The sequence below is a fragment of the Trichechus manatus genome, unplaced genomic scaffold (assembly GCF_000243295.1).
Source record: "Trichechus manatus latirostris isolate Lorelei unplaced genomic scaffold, TriManLat1.0 scaffold00010, whole genome shotgun sequence".
In the NCBI taxonomy this organism is placed as follows: Eukaryota; Metazoa; Chordata; class Mammalia; order Sirenia; family Trichechidae; genus Trichechus; species Trichechus manatus.
The window spans coordinates 17,601,258-17,622,522 of record NW_004443946.1 but is presented as its reverse complement, the minus strand read 5'-3'; the positions used below and the strand labels follow the sequence as shown (position 1 = coordinate 17,622,522).

At 36.9% G+C, this 21,265-nt stretch overlaps 1 protein-coding gene across 10 annotated transcripts in view; it reads right to left on the bottom strand.

Moving 5' to 3' along the window:
* Positions 1-21,265, bottom strand: part of FUT8 (fucosyltransferase 8) — a 361,848-nt gene that overhangs the window by 250,384 nt on the left and 90,199 nt on the right. Inside the window, exons 1-2 of one of the 10 annotated variants that reach the window (XM_023726295.1) lie at positions 1,684-1,719; positions 1,217-1,337 (exon numbers count right to left, since the gene is read on the bottom strand). The exons of 6 other annotated variants lie outside the window; for them this stretch is intronic. The gene's annotated coding sequence lies outside the window, so the exon portion shown is untranslated. Of the gene's footprint in view, positions 1-1,216; positions 1,649-1,683; positions 1,720-21,265 lie in introns of those variants that run through there. 3 more of the 10 variants (XM_023726296.1, XM_023726297.1, XM_023726294.1) reach the window with 3 other exon arrangements.

The following is a 21,265-nucleotide window of genomic DNA, read 5'->3' as shown; positions in this document are numbered from 1 at the left end:
GTTAAGAAGTTAGAGAGTTCATATGTTGTGGGGTTGTTAACCAATGTCATAAAACAACGTGTGTGCTACTGTTTCATGAGAAACTATTTGTTCTGTAAGCCTTCACCTGAAGTACAATAAAACCATAAATAAATAAATAAAACTATAAAACTTCTAAAAGAAACAGAAAATCTTGATAACCTTGGGAGAGGCAAAGAGTTCTTAAAAAAAGACACCAAAAGCACAATCCATTAAAAAAAAAAAAGATTTAAAAAGCACTTCACAAAAATTAAAAGCTTGTGCTCTTCGAAAGGCACCATTAAGAAAATAAAATGCTAATTACAGACCTGGAGAAAATATTTTCAAATCATAAAGAACTCTTAAAAATTAATTAAGAAATAGGCAACAGATTTGAACAGACACTTCAGCAAGAAGATGCATAAATGGCAAATAAACACATGAGAAGAGGTCTAACATCATTAGTCAATAGGAAAATGCTAATTAAAACCAGAAAGGGATACCATTACGCGCTCACTAGAACGTCTAAAATCAAAAAGACTGATAATAACAAGCATTGGCAAGGATGTGCAGAAAATGGAACTCTCATATGTTGCTGGTGGAAATATAAAATGTCACAGCTGCTTCTGAAAAACTGTACGGCAGTCATTTAAAAAGTTAAAGTATCCTTGTATTCAACCTAGCCATTCTATTCTCAGTATCTACCCAGCAGAAATAAAAATAGATGTCCACACAAAGCCTTGTACTTCGTTTATCAATATTATTAATAACAGCCAACATATGAAATCAATCCATCAACATCCATCTAATGGTGAATTGATAAATGAAATTGTCTTATATCATTATGATGCAATACTACAGAGCAAAGAGGGAAAAAACTACTGTTATATGAAACAACATGAATGAACCTCAAAAACATTATATGCTAAGCAAAAGAAGCCAGATGCAAAAGACTAGGTATTGTACATTTATATGAAACTTTACAAAATGCAAAAGTGTAGAAACAGCAGATCAGTGGTTGCCTGAGGCTGGAGGTGGGAGCAGGGACTGACTACAAACAGACAACAGGGAATGTTTCAGGTTACTGAAAATATTATGAATTATGGTCACGGTTACACAATTGTATAAATTTACTACAACTCATTGAAATTTACATTTATAATGGATGAATTTTATGGTATTTAAATTATACCTCAATAAAATAATTGTAAAAACTCACTGAGTATGTCTTGGTGATTTAAAATTGAAGATAAAATGAAGTTCATTTTTTGGTATGTGTTTCTATTCTTTGGCAGTCCTTTAATTTTTCCTCTTGCTCTGAGTTTTGATTCCCTTCTTTTCTAAAAGGTCAGACATATGTAAATGAAATCTTCTTTCTCTTCACGGCATATAAGGATCCTGTGTAAGAGACTGATGCATTTTGAGTATATTACCTAAATAATACCTATAGTCTTGAGAATCTAGTTAACAAAATTGAGATGAAGAAACAAGTAGTTATTTTCAAATAACTGAAAGACGCTTCTAAAAAGAAGAAAGGTAAACCAGTACTGGGCACTTAATACATATCAAACACTGCAGGATGCTTTCACATACATTATCTCATGTAATCTCGACTATAATCCTGTCTAATATTGTTGTCCCTCATTGTCTCTGTTTTTGAGGACCACTGAACAGGAAATAACTTACCAAAACACACACAGCTTTTGTACTTGTTATCCAGAACACACTTGCTAGTAAATGATGGAGAGCCGATTAGACTAAAAAAAGAAAAGAAGTGTGTCCCAAGCTTAAAACATAACAAAATGACGATTAATTGATCTTTTTAAATCATACTAGAGCATTTTCTGGGTGGCAGAAACGGTTAAGCACTGGGGTGTTAACTGAAAGGTTAGTGGTTCTAACCCACCCAGAGGCATCTCATCAGAAAGGCCTGACAATCTACTTCAGAAAAGTCACAGCCATGAAGACCCTACAGAGCATGGTTCTATTCTGAAATACAGCCATGAGCTGGAATCGGCTCGACAGCAACTGAGTTTATTTATTTGTTTGTTTGTTTCAGAGCATTTTCTAAAAAGCCTGTTTGAACCTAATCTGATATTCTTGGACTATTTGACTAATAATTCACAATTTATAAAGGTGCAGATGGTTTACAGCTCTACAGAGTTACAAGTTAACCTGCAGAAAAAGATAGCCTGTAGTGATTTCACTGTCTGCTAGAAAGTTAACCCCAAAAGTGATATGGTTTTACTGTCCTATAGAAAATTAACCAGTCATGTGTATATCTTAGCAATTGTATTTTGGTATCCTTTTCCTAGCTGAACATATGAACTCCTAATGCTCAAATATTCTTGGAATCAGTTCTTTTATATTTCTGATGGTCTTCTCATTAATTAGTTAAATGAAACTTTGATACATGTTAACGAATAACTTCAAGCTTTTATAGAATGCAAGTTTGTTTGCTTCCCAAAGTCCTATGCTCGTAATTGTAACTCCTTGAAGGGGGGGGAAGCTTAGTCTGAATGAGTAGTATATTAGGATATTAATAATAAAATCCAACTGTGCAAGAGAAAATATTTATGGAGTAAAGAATACTGAACTGGGAATAACAGTATCTGTCTTAGAGATAAGAAAACCAGGGCCCTGAAAAGTTACCTAACATGGGGGGAGGGGGAGGAGTCACACAGCTAGCAAGTATCAAACAGGAATTTCAACTCAGCAATCAGATTCCAGAGTTGGATTTCCAGGTTCTACTACAGGGAGGTCTTCCATGGCACAAGTATCTTCCCATGTCTAGACCAGACATCTAAAACAAATGGATCCACCATCAACGGACTATCGTTAGCACAAGAGCTAAAACCTTACCATACGAAGAACGTTAACTACTGTGACTTTTGGAAAACTCATTCTACTTAAAAAGTGCCCCCGTTTTCTTATGCATAACATCAAACAGAGTTCATGTAGATGACCTATTAAGACTTTCGCAGCTCAAAATATTTTAAGAGTGTGAACTTTTAAAAAAAATTTGAGTAAGTTCCTCCAAAATTCCCCCCTTATCATCCACTGCCTACCATGTGTTTGGTCTTATACTGGGTGCTGAGGATACAAGGAAAGCAAGACAGAGATTATCTCTACTCTCATGGAGCTTAGATTCTACTAGGAAAGCAAACATTAAATAAATAATTGCACAATTAATTTCTTATGTTATGTTTCTAAATATGAGGATCCTGTACCAACAAGGGCTTTGTATTTGTTATCTAGAATACACTTGCCCCAAATATCCCCACAGCTCTGCCCCTCATCAAATTCAGGTCTTCACTCAACTATCAACTTCTCTGTGAAAACTTCCCTGACCATTCTATATAAAAATGGCATGCTCCCTACTCCCCTATCACCTTCCCTGGTGTATTTTTCTCTAGAACATTTATCAACTGACAAATGTTACTTATGTGTTTGGTATCTGTATCTCCACATGGAATATAAGCTCCATTAGATCAAAATTTTTTCTATTTTGTTCACTGCTATCACTCACTCTAGAATGAATGAATAAGTATAATGAAGAAAAACACAAGAATTGTTGAGAACGTATAAAGGAAGAAATCACCCATTAATTTCATTCAGACTACATACGCAATGGTTTTATCAATATACATATCTTCATATAACAACACAAAATAACAATTATAAATGTTATCATTCATGTATATGGTATTAATTAGGTAATTCGTTTCCATTTCTCTAGAATTCTTTTCTTACAAATTATTTTTTCAACATTTAAAGCATTTATAATAGAATGTCTTATTGCTAAAACAGATTCATATTTTTATACTAGAAGGGAGTCAGTATCTAACAAAACAATTTACTCTCCATTTGATAAACTACTTCATCTTAAAAAATGAGGTGAGATGTACTATCCTACCTGGATTTTAAATTACCATTTCACTAAACTGTAACAGGCATCTTATATTTTGAGAAATGAAAAAAGAGAAAGAGATCTAAAATCACCCTCCAATGTTTATAGTCTGATGTCTGTTTCATATGCTCACAGTTTCTAAAGATTTTATAGAATCTTACAAATAAGTATCTAAGAAAAAACAAAATAAAATGATTATTTCATATTTGCTGTACCACAGTCCAAAGGACTATATACTTTTACAAATAAAAGTTTTGTTTTGAAAAGGAGTAATACATTTATTTTCACTTTAGCAATGTTAACCTTGGAGTACTAAAGAACAAACAAATCTGTCTTGGAAGAAGTACAACCAGAATGCTGCTTAGAAACAAAGATGGCGAGACTACGTTTCACACACTTTGGACATGTTATCAGGAGGGATCAGTCCCTGGAGAAGGACATCAATGCTTGGTAAAGCAGAGGGTCAGTGAAAAAGAGGAAGACCCTCAACAAGATGGACTGACACAGTGGCTACAACAATGGGCTTAAGCATAACAAAGACTGTGAGGATGGCGCAGGACCAGGCAGTGCTTCCTTCTGTTGCACATAGGGTCACTATGAGTCGGAATCAACTCGACAGCACCCAAACAACAATGTTAACCTTTACAATAGCCCAATTTCCTAACAATATCATTTAAAAATATAAACAGACCAGAGACATAGTTTTCAAATTCAATCACATGTGGTTTGAAATTTCAATAAAGGGAATCAATATGATCTCTTAGAAAACAACAAAATATGCTTGCTAGAGCACTTCTAATAAAATGAGTTTCTTATGAGCAATCTATGTGTACAATGGAATATTATTTTTGTGAGTCCATTAATTTATCCTGCTAAAAACAGCAAGTCATTGAAAGAAACTAAGAAAATAGAACCATATAGTGATAATTTAATATAATCTGTCCTATTATACTATGAAAACGTAAGAATATTGACAAGACATAACCAGGACTCTCAAAAAGTATGTCTTTTCTCCCCTAATTAAGGAAATCTACAGTCATACTAAAGACGCCTGGTGGTGCAGTGGTTAAATGCTCAGCTGTCAACCAAAAGGTCAGCGGTTGAACTGACTACCTACTCCACAAGAGAAAGACGTGGCAGTCTGCTTCTGTAAAGATTACAAGCCTTGGAAATCTTATGGGGCAGTTCTACTCTGTCCTAAAGGGTCGCTATGAGGTGGAATTTAACTCAGTGGCAATGGGTTCTTTTATAGTCATACTAAGCAAAGTAGGGAGCCAAAACAAATCTTCAAATAAAAAATACAATTCAATCTACTATCTATTAACGTTGCTGTTATTAGTTTCCATCGAGTTGATCCTGACTCATGGTAACCCCATGTGTGCAGATTAGAACTGCTGCACAGGGTTTTCAAGGTTGTGACCTTTCAGAAGCAGATCACCAGGCCTGTCTTCTGGATGGGTTCAAACCACCAACCTTTTGGCTAGCAGTCAAGCAATTACCCACTTGCACCATCCAGTAACTATATCAAAACTAAGTTTTTAAATGCACACAAAATGTTGATGAAATTTTTTTCAGTTCTCAATCATTTAAAGATGCAGACATACCTCAACATACTTACAAGCAAAACCATTACACACATGAAAAAATGTTACTGTTCATTTTAAAACTATACCCGCTGAATATTAAAGGTAAATATTAAATATTAATTTTTCTTTGGTTCCAGAAACAGCATGCAGAATTCCTTAATAGAGATACATTTTACTTTCATGGACAATGTTGCCAATACAGATAATAAATTTAAAAAATGAGATATTTAATTTAAAAAATCAATTTATCCAAAAACTTACTACTTACCTCCTAGAAAGAATCATTCATTATTACCATTTGTCCACCATCTCTGCAGACATTTTTACATTAGTGTAAAAAAATCTTACATTAAAGGTATCATTCCATACATCCCGTTCCACGGTCTACTTTGCTTAATTTGACATTAAGAAACGTCTTTCAATGAATATCTATGTCATTATTTTTAAGGGATCCATTGTATTATATTCTATGTATCACCATAATTTGTTTAACTATCTCCTCTATTAACAGATATTTCATTTATTTCCATTATATTTTAAATGAAATATCTCTTAGGACAATGCATGGGACATTCCCCACTTCCTCACTAGAATGCTCTATAGCCCAAATTCATTCTCCACAATATAGACATTCATTTATTCAAATGTTTTAACTACCTATTATGTGCAACTCACTTTACTAAAAAAACCAAAAAACCAAACCCATTGCCGTTGAGTCAATTCCAACTCATAGTGACCCTATAGGACAGAGTACAACTGCCCCATATGGCTTCCAAGGAGTGCCTGGTGGATTTGAACTGCCGACCTTTTAGTTAGCAGCCATAGCTCTTAACCACTACACTAAGCCACCAGGGTTTCCCTCACTGTTGTAGGTTATCTAAATTCCGTAAGTGTAGGGGCTGGGTCTATTTTATTCACTGTTTTGTTTCCAGTGTGTAGTGGAGTGTCTGGTATATAGTAGACCTTCAAATATGTGTTGAATGGATGGATGACCATCCTGGTTCATTCACTTTTCCTCACTTCTGTAATCACCTCCTTTTTGTAACTTTTAACTTTTGAGATTAGTTTTGTTTTCATTTTTTCACAAATTCATAACCTCAGAAAATAAATTTTACTATCCACAAGGCCCAAACCATATTAAATATCTCACAAAAATGAAGCCACAGTCCCTGTACTCAAGAGGTTTACAGAATGATCAGATTCAGAGGCTAGAAGACTATGAGAAACAACTTTTAAGGCCAAGCCACCCTACAGATGAATGAGCCTGTCAAATGTCCTTGGCACACACAACTCAGGTGCTCGGCTGCTAAGCAAAAGGTTGTCAGTTTGAATCCACCAGGAACTCCTTGGAAACCCTATGGGACAGCTCTACTCTGTCCTATAGGGTTGCTATGAGTCAGAATCGACTTGACAGCAATGAGTACAGAGAGCCAAGTGGAAGAATACAGAGAAAAAGAACAGTACTACAGTGTTACCTTTTGGGCACTCTGCTCAACTGTATTTAAAACTTCCAAAGTTCCTTTTGACCTTCAAAACATCACCCAAAGGAAATGTGAACTTAATAGCTGGTTGAATGTTCTCCTGTGGTCACTCTAACATTTTAGTGAACAGAGAAGAGAGGAATACTCTCATGCTAGTGTTCCAGTGCTAAACCTAAAAGGTCCACTTGGCATAGACAAAAAAAAAACACCACCAAACCCATTGCCATCGAGTCGATTCTGACTCATAGCAACCCGACAGGACAGAGAACTGCCCCATAGCGTTTCTAAGCAGCAGTTGGTGTATTCAAACTGCTGAGCTTTTAGTTAGGAGCCAAACACTTACCCACCACACTACCAGGGGTCTGGTATAGACAAAAGATTCCTAAAAATCCAATTAAACTGCAAAGTTATGACTGAATTCATTAAAGATAAATTTTGCATTTCCTGGAAAAATATCCTGAAGGAAGAAAAAAGAGACCACTAGAACACCAAAACATTCCAAGATATTTTTATTCCAATCTAAGTTTTGGCCTGTAAACTCCTATGAAACAGATCTGCTGAGAACCCTCTAGACATGCTTACTCTGTGTTTTCTTTCATTTGGAAAATCCAGGTACTATAAGGATTAACCCGTTGCCGTTGAGTCGATTCCAACTCACAGTGACCCTACAGGACGAGGCAGAACTGCCCTCATAGGGGTCTCCAAGGAACAGCTGGTGGATTCGAACTGCCTCCCTTTTGGTAAGCAGCCATAGCTCTTAATCACTGTGCCACCAGTGGTTAAGAATTCAGCTGCTGACCAAAAGGTCAGCAGTTCGAATCCACCAGCCACTCTTTGGAAACCCTATGAGGTGGCTCTACTCTGTCCTATAGGGTCACTATGAGTTGGAATCAACTCGATGGCAACAGTTTTTTTTTTTTTTTTTAAATAAGGATTCAGAGCTTGGGTATCTCTCAGCTTCAAAAGCATATGCTATCAGGTACTGTGTTCTTTCTGTAAACACAACCCATCATTTATATTATATTATAAATTCTTCAAAAATTATATCATGATTTTATAACTCTTCGTATCCCCAATACTTAGAATAAACAATAACCTGTTGCCGTTGAGTTGATTCTGACTCATAGCAACCCTACAGGACAGAATAGAACTGTGCCACAGGGTTTCCAAGGAGTGGCTGGTGGATTTTAACTGTTGACCTTTTGGTTAACAGCAGAGCTCTTAACCACTATGCCACCAGGGCTCTAGTCAATAGATACTTGCTAATAACACTGAAAATACAGCTATTTATCTAGTCCATATAAATAAAATTTTATAAACTCAAAATTTTAAACTGTTAAAATATACATAAAATATACTGCCATAATATTACTTCATGAATGATTCATATTATTTTACAAATATCACACTTACAAATAATCGCTCGTAAAAGTAAAATCACAGAACTCTAACAGTTCTTAGCATTAAATTATTAGGAAGAAAGTCGTTGACAAAAATAATTACTCAGTTTAATACTTAAGTATCTGGTTCCTTTAAAAAAAAAAAAAATACAATACCGGAAAAAAAAAAAAGAAACCCTTGAAGAAAAATAAAATAAAGTTATTTTCATTTCAACAATATATTTACTGCATTTGCTCCAAATCTGCAAATCCTTTGCTTTACAACAAACATACTTCAACATGTCTTTTATCCATATGTTTTTCTTTAATATTCTATAATCAACATATCCATATGTCTTTAACATTCACACATAAATTCATCTCCATTTTCTCCACAAAAGCTTGTGTGCACTTAATGTTTTTGCAATTCAGTTTCAATTCTGTTTTATTTTATACTTTTCTTTGGGGGTAAGGACTATAAATGCAAGGACTATTTTCTACTTTGTGTAACATTTTTAGGGTAGCTAACAAGGATCAAATACAGACGTGTAACGTCAAATAAAATGATAACTGGGAATTCTTGAATGCGATTAGCAAACTGTATGCTAAATTATTTCCCAAACTTTTGAAAAAAATGAAAGACAATAAGCTAATACTAAAATTACAGCATCCACTCCAAAACAACAAAGTTTACATTCATCTGAACCGATACAAAAGCTGATTCAACTGCTACAAAATATAAACGCAATGACACTTTGCTGTTGATATTTATGAAAGTGATTCATACCCATACAAATCTAATTGAAATTCACAGAACAGCAATATTCCTTAAAAATATAAACTCCATAGTGTCTCACTCTGCAACTCTTCAACACAACATACCACACATATATCAATTTCTATTCTATGATTATGTCAAAGAAATTAATACTGATTACACGTAGTTAAACTCAACAATAATACTGATTTAACTCATTTTAACATAATTCAGTTATGAGTATTGACCTTAATTTTCCAACTAAACTTTAATATTAGTGCTATGGATTGCATTGTGTCCCTCAAAAAATACATGTTGTAAATCCTAACCTCTATGCCTGTGGTTATAATCCCATTTGGGAAGGGTTGTCTTTGTTATGTTAATAAGGTAGGATTAGTGTAAGATATATCTTGAGTCAATTTCTTTCCAGATATAAAAGAGATTAAATAAGCAATCGACAGAAGCAAAGATGGGGGAAGAGAGATGCCAAGCCACATGAAGATTGCCCCTGGAGCAGAAGCTAAGAGAGACAAGGACCTTCCTCCAGAGCACACAGAGAAAGAAAGCCTTCCCTAGAGCTAATACCCTGAATTTGTAATTCTGGCCTCCTAAACTGTGAGAAAATAAATTTGTTAAAGCCATCCACTTGTGGTATTTTGTTACAACAGCACTTGATAACTAAGGCAATTAGTTTACTAGCTCTTTCCCTGGTAATCACCAAACTGGAAAATTTTCAGTACTGATTAATTTTCCAAGATCTGCCCACAAAATCACTATTGTATACTGAAGTCTCATTACAACTTGAAGCTACCTAAGATAAAAAGAATGAAAGCAAAGAAAAAGGTATGTTCAAGTGTCTGACTCCCTAATTTGGTGCCCCATGCATATTCCTTCTAAAACCAGTTGTCATCAAGTCGATTCCAACTCATGGCATGTGTGTCAGAGTAGAACTGTGCATCATAGGGTTTTGTATTGTAGTGCAAGGAATTGCCTCAATTCCCAAGGGATAATAATCAGGATCAGCACAAAGCTGGTTACTATGGGGTAGAAATCAGTCACACCTCCACTCTCCAACTTTTTCACCATTTCTGACACTAGCTGTAACGCACCCCCACCCCAGCCCGCCCACGGCACTCTCTCTACTCCTCTGTTGGGTTTGATAACTCGTTGCAATGGCCACACGGAACTCACAGACCATACTCACCGTTGCGAAGTTTATTAGGGAAGTAATAAGCTACAACTCGGGATCAAGATCAACTTGGAAGTAATAGAATACAACTCAGGACAGGATCACCTTCATCAATCAGGACAACTTCCAACCAGAACAGCTCTCTCAGCTCCTCTTGGCCATGCATGCAAACTCCTCTCAGCCATGCCAGCAGGCCCTCCTCTTCGCCGTGCATTCCCCTTTGCCTTCTGCCTCCCGGCCATCGTCCTTTCCACTGCTAACTGGCCAACTCACCGCAGTGTAACAACTTGCTTAGTTGCTGCTCTCCTAGCAGCAGCTTTCTGCCATCACTGCTGGCTTTGCCATAGGGCCCCTTTCAGGTCCCTCAATATCTTCAGTGTTACAGCCCTTGATCTGTATTACAGCAGAGATTCCTCACCTCCTCTCTCTCTGCTTCTTCTTTGCTTCTAAAAACCTCTGTGGGGTTGGCTACTTATATAAGCAAACACCTTGTCAATTTCAAGACATGGCCCTGGCAGCAGGACCAGGAACTGACCAATCCCCTCAATCCTATTGGGTGTAAGTCACTCAATCCTATTGGGTGGTTTTAGCACCACTATTTGAATAGTAAACTGGCCAATCCCTGCAAGGTGTGCAAAATAGGCCAATCACAGGACAGATTGTGGCCCAAGGCCAGACAAAAGTATCAAGCCATCGAGTTGTTTACAGCTTACCCAGGAAATGTCAATCAACCTAGACAAAAGTAACAAACCATCTGGGGTAGAAAACAACCTGGAAGCCCCGCCTGTCCACCACATTTTGCTTCTCCAAAGAAGCCAGGCAAAGGTAACTCCTCAGGGCTAATGAAAACAAGTCTCCCAAGCTGTTTTTCAAAAAAAACCAAGGCAAAAGGCCACATAAAGGAAACACCACAGGTTTTCAATGGCTAATTTTCCAGAAGTACATCACCAGGGCTTTCTTCGAACACCCCCTGGGTGGACTACAATCATCTATCTTTTGGTTAGCAGCGGAGCTCTTAACCGTTTGTGCCATACAAGGGCTCCATATCCCTTCTAGAGGTAGCTATTTCAAGTGGAAAATAAATCCTTTGATTTCATAAACCACACACCCCTCCCCAAAAAAATCAAACCCGTTGTAGAACTGTCCCATAGGGTTTCCAAGGAGCGGCTAGTGGATTCAAACTGCCAACCTTTTAGTTAGCAGCCAAGCTCTTAACCACCTTGCCACAAGGGCTCCTTTGACTCCATAGTTCCCTAGTATTCCAATGAATTACATGAAGCAGAAACCCAATAAACTATTACAGTAAAAGAGAGTCCCTGGGTGGTATATATGGTTAACACACTTGGCTGCTAACTGAAAGCCTGGAGGTTCAGGTCTATCCAGAGGCATCTCAGAAGAAAGTCCTGGTGATTTGCTTCTGAAAAATCAGCCATTGAAAATCCTGTGGAGCACAGTTCTACTCTGACACACAGGAGGTTGTCATGAGTCAGAATCAACTCGAGGGCAACTGGTTTAATGGTATGTGAAAAAAGGCTGTGCTTCCCACCATTAGCTATCTTTTAGGATGCTGCTCCTCTAGAGCAGGGAGTAGAACCTTCATAAATGCCAATTAATCCAGAGCAAATTGTGGCTGGTTAATAAACACCAAATGATAACAATGATACAGCATTTAGCATGCAAATAGATATCAACTCCAATAATAATCCAACAATCCAATAGGAAAACACTGTCAGAAATGTCTTTTGTCATTAGAATAGCTTTGCAAAAAATCAGTCCCTCTTTGAACCAGGTTCCAATTCTTCAAACACCATCTTTAGCAACAAAGAATGGGAATTAACGTTTAGAAAAAGAAGCTGAAATATTTCTCCCCATCCTACCCAATACCTCTACATTCCACCAGTTTAAGCCTATGAACCTCCTCCCCTCACCAGCCAACCTCCAAAGGAAGAACAGTTAAGAAAAGAGTGGTCATGGATTAGGAAATAAACACTACCATTTCAAACAAAAAAATCAAACCTAAGTCACTTACACCTCTCCTTTTAAGAAATTCAACATTTGTATCTGTCTTCTACTATCAAGCCTTCTAAATCTAGTCAGAATCTTTTCTTCTTTTACACATTCTCCCCTGTCCTTTCTCATCTGGGCTCTTCCTCTAGATCACTCAAACACATCTAGAGTTCCTGTCATTCAGAAGCAAAAGTTAATCATTATTAAATATAGGCAAGGCCGTGAGAAACTCATATTTAACCAAAACCCACTGCCGTCGAGTCAATTCAGGCTCATAGTGACCCTGTAGGATGGAGTAAAACTGCCCCATAGGGTTTCCAGGGTTGTAATCTTTAAGGAAACAGACTGCCACATCTTTCTCCCGCCGAGCAGCCGGTGGGTTTGAACCATCAACTTTTTGGTTAGCAGCCTAGCACTTAACCACTGCACCACCAGAGCTCCTTTCATATTTAACACTTGTTTTCAAATTCTGTCCCATGAAACCAAAGAGTTGTACATTTCCAGTAGCCATGAATGAAAGAGTGCCAGCTATTAACATTTATAAAGGTCCATAACCCCCATATTTCTTTCACTCACTATGCCAAACTTGAGGCAAGAAAAAATATATAAATATTCCAAAAGATTCCTGTTTTAAATTCTTACCCTAGAATATGTAAGGGATATAGGGGAGGTAGGTGAGTTTGCTATATTTTTAAAAATGATACCACCTTTCTCATCTTTGACCACTTGTTTAAAATGCAAATCCTACAGATAAGAAAGTCTAAAAAGAACTCTGAAGTTTCTCAAGAATTCCATTTTCATTTTTTACCTTCATATTTTACTAACTGATAAAGTGATATAACACTATCATGATATTAAGGGGAGAAAAAATGGCAATTTGAATTTGTCTCAATGGCACATCAATTACCTAAAACATGATCAATCACTGTTTACCCTATAACAAAACAAAATAAACCCACTGCCGTCGAGTCAATTCCAACTCACAGCAACACTACAACACAAAGAAGAACTGCCCCATAGGGTTTCCAAGGCTGTAAATCTTTACAGAAGCAGACTGACACATCTTTCTCCCACAGAGAGGCTGGTGGGTTCAAACCACCGACCTTTCAGTTAGCAGCTGAGCATTTTAACCACTGCACCACCAGGGCCCCTTGATGATGAGTTTTATCCTATAAATAATGCAAGCCGAAAATTATTAAACAATATACTTCATCCTTTCTTTCTGAAGAAATGAAAACTGCGGACAATCAAATATTACAGGCATCATTTAGATTCTGCATCATTATTACAAACTAGCATATTTCCTAAATGAACACCTAAACATGAAATTTCCATAAGGGCTTTAAAAAAAAAAAGACTACGTATTGCAATTCACTTGGTTATCATTCATGCTCAATTCTCAGAATAATAGAAACTTTGCTTTTATTCCTAAAATAATACCTTCTATACAATTTTAATGGAGCCCTGGTGGCGCAGTGGTTAACAGCTTGGCTGCTAACCAAAAGGTCCACAGTTTGAATCCACCAGTCACTGCCTGGAAACTCTACAGGGCTGTTCTACTCTGTCCTATAGGGTCACTATGAGTCAGAATCAACTCGACGGCAACGAGTTTTTTTGGATTTTATACAATTTTAAGTTTTGGGTTTCTTTCTTTGAAGGAAAAAGTAGAAAGCTAATTATTTTATGTGGAACTTGATATTTAGATGCCAATTCCCACCAACTGCTATAACCATAAAATTAACCATTATCAAAACTAATACTTCGGAAAATAATTGTCTTAGTCCACTGTATAGTGCTGTTTGCAGTTATTACAGTAAGAAACACAGGTTTTTTTTTTTCCAAATCACAATGAAAAACAGCTCATTACTTTTTATATTGCTAGCTTAAATTTTATTCAGCTGAGTTTTAACTCATATAACCAAAAAGAATGCTGGTTAAGGAAGTTAAGGTAAAAATATCTTATTCATCTTAAGCAATTTTACAGCATTTTTACAAAACAAGCCTCAAAACTTAGAATGAATATCAAAATGGCCAAACCAAAAGGAACATATTAGCAGTATTTTCATCTTACATACATGTAAATTTTATTTGATTATTTACTATTTCCACATCTGTGATGCATTAGGTACAACAGACATCTCTGAATCCTTTGCACAGGGAACAGATGGTGAACCATTATAAAATTAGAAGCTAGGGTACCATCTTCAGGAATTATTAATAATTTTGCTCTTCAGCCTAAGGAGAGATATAGAGTAGGACAAATAAGTTTTCCTAGGAGGGTAATGAAGAATTAGGGAGAGATACGTGAAAATTATTTGGAGATGGTCACAAAAAGAATTGGGAAACGTAACCATTAGTAACAAGGGAAAGATTATATAAAAGCTCCTAGAAAAAAATTAATCTACTGAAAAAAAGGTTGTCAAATGGAAAAGGGAAGCATAATATGATTGTGAAAGATACATAAGAGTGCTATGAAAGAAAAATTCCATTCTTAATTTGCTAAATATAGAACATATTACTGCACGGTGTGATGGATCACTTTTATATGGCCTTTCTTGCCATGGTCTTGTAACTCCCACCAAATGATTGCATGAGACTATGCAAGTAAGGTGCTTGTGGCCTTCCAAGGGAATTGGACAGCTTGCTAATAATGCAAATAAGGTGCATGGCACCTTTGTGGGGGTGGAACCATGCAAATAAGGTGTATGAAACCCTAACGAGGGGATTGGTTAGTTTTGCCACTAGCTAGGCTTAAAAGAGAGCCAATTCCAGAGCAGAGGGGGGATCTCACCACCACTGAGAAAGAAGAGGTAGGAGTGGAATGTGTACTTTGGACCTGAGGTTCCTGTGCTAAGAACCTCCTAAGCCTAGGAGACAGAGAGACAGAGCTATAACACCAGAGATGGTGAGAGACAGTGAGAAGCAGTAGCAGAAAAATGGTGGCAACAGACACATCACAATCAAGAGATCATCAAGAGAATGTACGGTGGGTTTTCTAGCCCACACAGCAAGGCGGCTACAGTGAGCATGGATACCCGCAAAGTGAGGGAGCTGAATGCCTTCGAGCCAACGCGTACTGGTAGAAAGAAGTGTCTCTAGGCACTTACTGGCGAAGCTAAAGAGCTTTGTAACACTTGCCCGAGCAGAGTAGAGGCTGAGCTGAGGGGCCGAGAGAGAGAAAGTGAAAGACAGAGAGAGAGAAGCCTGCCTGCAGGCATGACTAAGAAGCTGTCCTGATCAAAGGACAATATCCTGAGTGATGTTTGATGTTGAATTGTAATCTATTACTTCCCTAATAAGCCCCATAACTGTGAGTATGGTCTGTGAGTTCTGTGTGGCCACTGCAACAAATTATCGAACCCAGAAGAGAAGTAGAGAGTGCCATGGGAGGGACTGCTGGTGTCACAGTTGGTAAAAAGGTTGGAGGGTGGAGGTATGCCTGACCCCCACCTCAGAAGAATCAGCCTTGTGCTGATGCTGATGGTGATTCTCTCTCTCCCTAATAAAGTTACAGGAGGTCAGACAACCCTGAAGCCATTCTTATATCCTGAGACCCCACATTCCTGAAACCCCAGAACAAAGTCAATATCTAAGTAAAACTGAGACTTAGTACTTGACAGTTTCTAACTAGAGTAACAACCAACAAATGGATCGAATTATGTCAGTTTCCCAGAAATAAAGAAATGAAAACATCAAAAGCAAAAATAATAAGACTACCTAGTCATGTCAGGTCATTATATGTGCAGAAATATAATATTCAGGTAGGAATGGTTACGTAAAAGAGACAAGACAGCCTAGCAGATGGAGCACAGAATGGAATCCTGCTCCACAAAATTATCTTTAGAGCTGAAATAATGTACATCTCAGTGGAATCCTGTGAGTACTACTGATGGGGCATCAATAAGTAATATAGTGTTTTCTGCATGAGGGGACACTATCTAAAGAGAAAAAAGGGCTTCTTCCTTTTAAAAACAGAAAAATGTCATTTATTAACAAAGTTAATTCAATATTAACTGTGAAAACATGTTTTACCTTCCTTTTCCTAGAACATAAGAACTTGACAAAACTATATAGTATTTTCAGAGGAAGGAAACATTGCTTGAATCTGAGCCACTGAATTAGTTAAGTGTTCAAAAGACATAAAAGAAAGGCAGAAAGTTAATTATCAAGAAGTACACATTTTCTTTGTTGTTAACATGAAACATACTTCACACAAAACCAAAGCAGAGGAAAACATGGGTTGGCCTCAAAGGCCTTTCAGATGAGATATATTTCCCTATATTTCAACTCTCCGGGGACAGTCCCTTTGAAGCAACTAAAAAAAAAAATTACCACTGAAGTCATTCCAACTCATGGTGACCCTAGGTATGTCAGAGTAGAACTGTGCTCCATAGGGTTTTCATGACTGTGACCTTTTGGAAGCAGTTTGCCAGGCCTTTCTTCTGAGGAGCCTCTGGGTGGCTGGACAAATAGTTAAAACTATTTAAACAATTCCTGATACAGGATTAGATTTTTTAACTTAAAAGAAAAACAAAAAACTACCTTTACCATTATTCTACTGTATTTTTACCCCCTGGAAAAGGACACAAAAGTTTAGCTAATACAAAAAGACCCCACAGTGGGGGGCAAAAAAAAAGGGCAGGGAGCAGATATTCAAAAAGCTTCAAGGACAAAAAGCATGCTCCAAACCAGAACACATTTACACTTCCTTATCTGGAATTCAACTACCATTCAACTGCAGCAATCAATGAAGCTTGCCAAATTAAAATAACAGTAATTTTGACAGATTATCTTCTATAAATATTCAAATATGGACGTTTGTGTGCTTGCAAGGTCTCTATATGCCAATCAAAATGTTTTGTTTAGGATCCTACAATTGAGCTTTTCCACCCTTCTATGGGAATCCCGAGTACTTAACTATCATTTTAACCCTCTCACCCCAACTGATTAAGAGACCAATTATTTTCCTATCCATAGCATGGATTAACAAGTAAGGGTAACATTCCTGTAAGCATTAACAGACAAAAAGCAAGTACCTAGAACTTCTGAAAACCTAGGTCTGTAACGAGAAAAGGAAAGATGGATGGGGCAGGGGAAGCAAAGGGAGGATCTTGAAGGATGGCAACTGAATAAAAGATTAAATTTTATTCACATGATTAGATATGCCTTGGGAAAGTAAAATCCAAAGGTTAAGAACAACTAACAAGTTCATAAATTTGGGCTCTCTTCAAAATTCCATCAAGAAAAACTACCATTTATTTGGCTCAAAATAAGACCCTATGTTTTGATGGCAAGTTTAAGTACATTAGAGGGTCAAAAATGGGGAAATGAAATCAGTATGAAATTCAAACAAAACTCACTTTTTGAAATATATAGGTAGCTCTATTTAACAACCCTATAGGACAGTACAACTGCCTCACAGGGTTTCCAAGGCTGTAATATTTATGAGAGCAAATCACCAGGTCTTTTCTCCTGCAGAGTGGCTGGTAGGTTTGAATCAACAACCTTTTGGTTAGCAGATGAGCCTTAACCATTGTGCCACCAGGGCTCCTTTTCCACAGTTATTTTCCCAAGTCATCCCCAGGTAAATCATGGCCTAGGCATACTCTCACGAATGTTCCTATATGGTTAGGAGTTAACAGAAGGATAGGCATAGAACTTTGAAAGGTTGCTCATTTAGCGTGTTAATAAAATACAATTGCTACATCCTAACCTAAGGAGAGGCAATTACAATAAACAAAAATAAGCACAGGTTAATGAGCATACTTTGTATTAAGGAATGTTCTATTAAATATAGCACTTAATATTTAAAACCTGTTTAATGTTTACACAGGACTTTAGAATTATGAATTAGGTAATTCATGTAATAATAATTCCATGAAAAGGGTCAGCATGACTGTTACCCTTCCAGATGAAAATATGAACATACTGGTTAAAGGAATCTAGTTTTAACTCACTCAGGGTAAGCTGTTTAACTCAAAGCCACTATAAATGCAACCTCCTGGCTCTCCACATTAAAGGACTATAATGATCCTTAGTAAGCATCTAAGTAGCCATAGGGGCCCAATTCTTAATTACTAAGAGACCTATGTATCATCCACACACAAAAAAGAACACAATAAATACTAATTCAAAGTTGTCTACTTAACAGAATGCTTTCTACTCAAACAAATTTAGTAAAACCTGACTATGTTCCTAATGATCAATTTTTAAATATGAATAATTTCTTTTTAATACTCTATATTTTTCTCAAAACATCTGTTTTCCCCCTCATCTCAAGTTCCTCCCAAGCGGCTACTTTCTTCCAAGTATACTTCTAGCTTGCATGTTCAACCACCCATCCCCAAAATGGTAAGCATATGAGTTTCAAAGTCAGGTGTGTATTTCACACTTAGAGCACATCCCAGCTCAGGCTAGTCACATTTGAACCAAGACTACATTTACTCAAATAAAAAACAATCAGTCATGGCAAAGAAAGATTATATTTATATGCTGATAACATTCAAACCGTTACCATTCACTAAAATCCTGAGTCTAGAAATTAGAAATTACTGATGATAAAAGAGTATCCTATTCTCCTAAATTATACAGAGTAGAACTTGTATTTTAACCTGGTATCTCTCAACAAGTAATACAAGTCTATAGCTGTTATTTAATTTTGTAAATTCTACAATTTTACAATAACTCTTTAAGAAGACTTTTTAATTAAATACATATTAGCCAAATAAAATATGATACATAGATACAGAACAATATACAAATATACCTCAGCCAGGAAAAACACATATCTCCTATTTGTTCACCTTCTCATTAAGGGAAATAAAATCTGTAGTACCCATCCAGCCTAGACCAAAGAGGCTATGATTCACTGGAGTGCTACTGCCCAAGGAAGCCCAAGGCTACAAGTGGAAGACAAAATAAGAGGACTTTCTTCTCTGCTGGAGATCTGTTCATTAAATAAATAAAAACAGATGTCTCCATTATCTTTTTTCTTTTTTAACAAATAATGCATATTACCTTTTTACAATTAGGAAAGATTTGTTGTTGGTGGTTTTATTTTGTTCATGTGATTAGCTTTAGTCAGTATTTTTTGAGGGAAAAGCAGATTTTAGAAATTCCTGCCTAGAAATATAAATGTAAACATATTGAATCCCACAAAAAGCAAATTAGTGGGGTTGTGAAGGGTTCCAGACAGAGGCACAAAGTTCCTAAACCAACAAACACCATGTTTCCAGACTAAAAACCGCATGCTTCTCCTCCAGAGATTCTGTCTACAGAAAAAGCAGTAGGCTCTTCATATAAAACCAGAGCCCAGTGCTACTATTGTAGCAGAAATTCTTTGGAACGCCCTCCCCCTTCCAGAAGTCCATATGTAACACCAATAGAACCTCAAACAGCAGAAGCCTAAACATTTGGTAAATCATCTCCGACCCCTCCTTCCTACTAAGCACAAAATAAATGTTTCCCTCCTAAGCAGATTCTTAGGACACAACTAAATAGTGATGCTTTTCAACCCCAGACTCCCCTCTACTTCTTGTTGGCTATTCACAGAGGTGAATGACCACAAAAGTAGTGTCTAGAGTACTGATTTGGGGGTTATAAAATAAACTTTTGTGATAGGCAAACTCACAGATACAGAATCCATGAGTAATGAGGATCGGCTGTCATGTTGGATTGAATCTGTAGCTGTACGATGACAAAATATTATTTATGTTGGTGAAGCACTTCATATTTTTTAAAACACTTTCACATAATTTCAACAATCTTATAATTAGGCATGTCAGAGACAAATTCTCATTTTTCGCTAAATGAAGCTCAGAAATCCAAGTAATTAATTCAAAATTATTTGCTTTTGTATGTCTTAATAAGCAAACTTCCCCCACGTGTCTATCAGTTTGTTGTACTGTGGGGGCTTGCATGTTGCTGTGATGCTGGAATCTATACCACCAGTATTCAGACACCAGCAGGGCCACCTATGGTGGACAGGTTTCAGCTGACCTTCCAGACTAAGACTAGGAAGAAGGACCCGGCAGTTTACTTCTGAAAGGAATTAGCCAGTGAAAACCATATAAATAGCCGCAGAACATTGTCTGATATAGTGCCGGAAGATGAGCCCCACAGGTGGGAAGGCACTCAAAAGACAAATGGGAAAGAGCTGCCTCCTCAAAGAAGAATCGACCTTAATGATGTGGATGGAGTCAAGCTTTTGGGACCTTCATTTGCTGATGTGGCATGCCTCAAAATGAGAAGAAACAGCTGAAAACATCCATTAATAATCGGAATGTGGAATGTAAGAAGTATGACTCTAGGAAAATTGGAAATCATCAAATGAAATGGAATGCATAAACATCGACATCCTAGGCATTAGTCAGATGAAATGGACTGTTAGTGGTCATTCTGAATCAGACAACCATATGGTCTACTATGCCGGGAATGACAACTTGAAGAGAAATGGTGTTGCATTCATAGTCAAAAAGAACATTTCAAGATCTGTCCTGAAGTACAACGTTGTCAGTGATAGGATAATATCCATATGCCTACAAGAAAGACTAGTTAATACGATTATTATTCAAATTTATGCACCAACCACTAGAGCCAAAGACAAAGAAATTGAAGATTTTTACCAACTTCTTCAGTCTGAAATTGATCGAACATGCAATTAGGATACATTGATAATTACTGGTGATTGGAATGCAAAAGTTGGAACAGAGAAGGATCAGTAGTTGGAAAATATGGCCTTGGTGACAGAAATGATGCCGGAGATCGCATGACAGAATTTTGTAAGACCAATGACTTCTTCATTGCAAATACCATTTTGAACTAACATAATCAGCGACTATACACATGGACCTCGCCAGATGGAATACACAGGAATCAAATCAACTACATCTGTGGAAAGAGACCATGGAAAACTCAGTATCATCAGTCAGAACAAGGCCAGGGACTGACTGCAGAACAG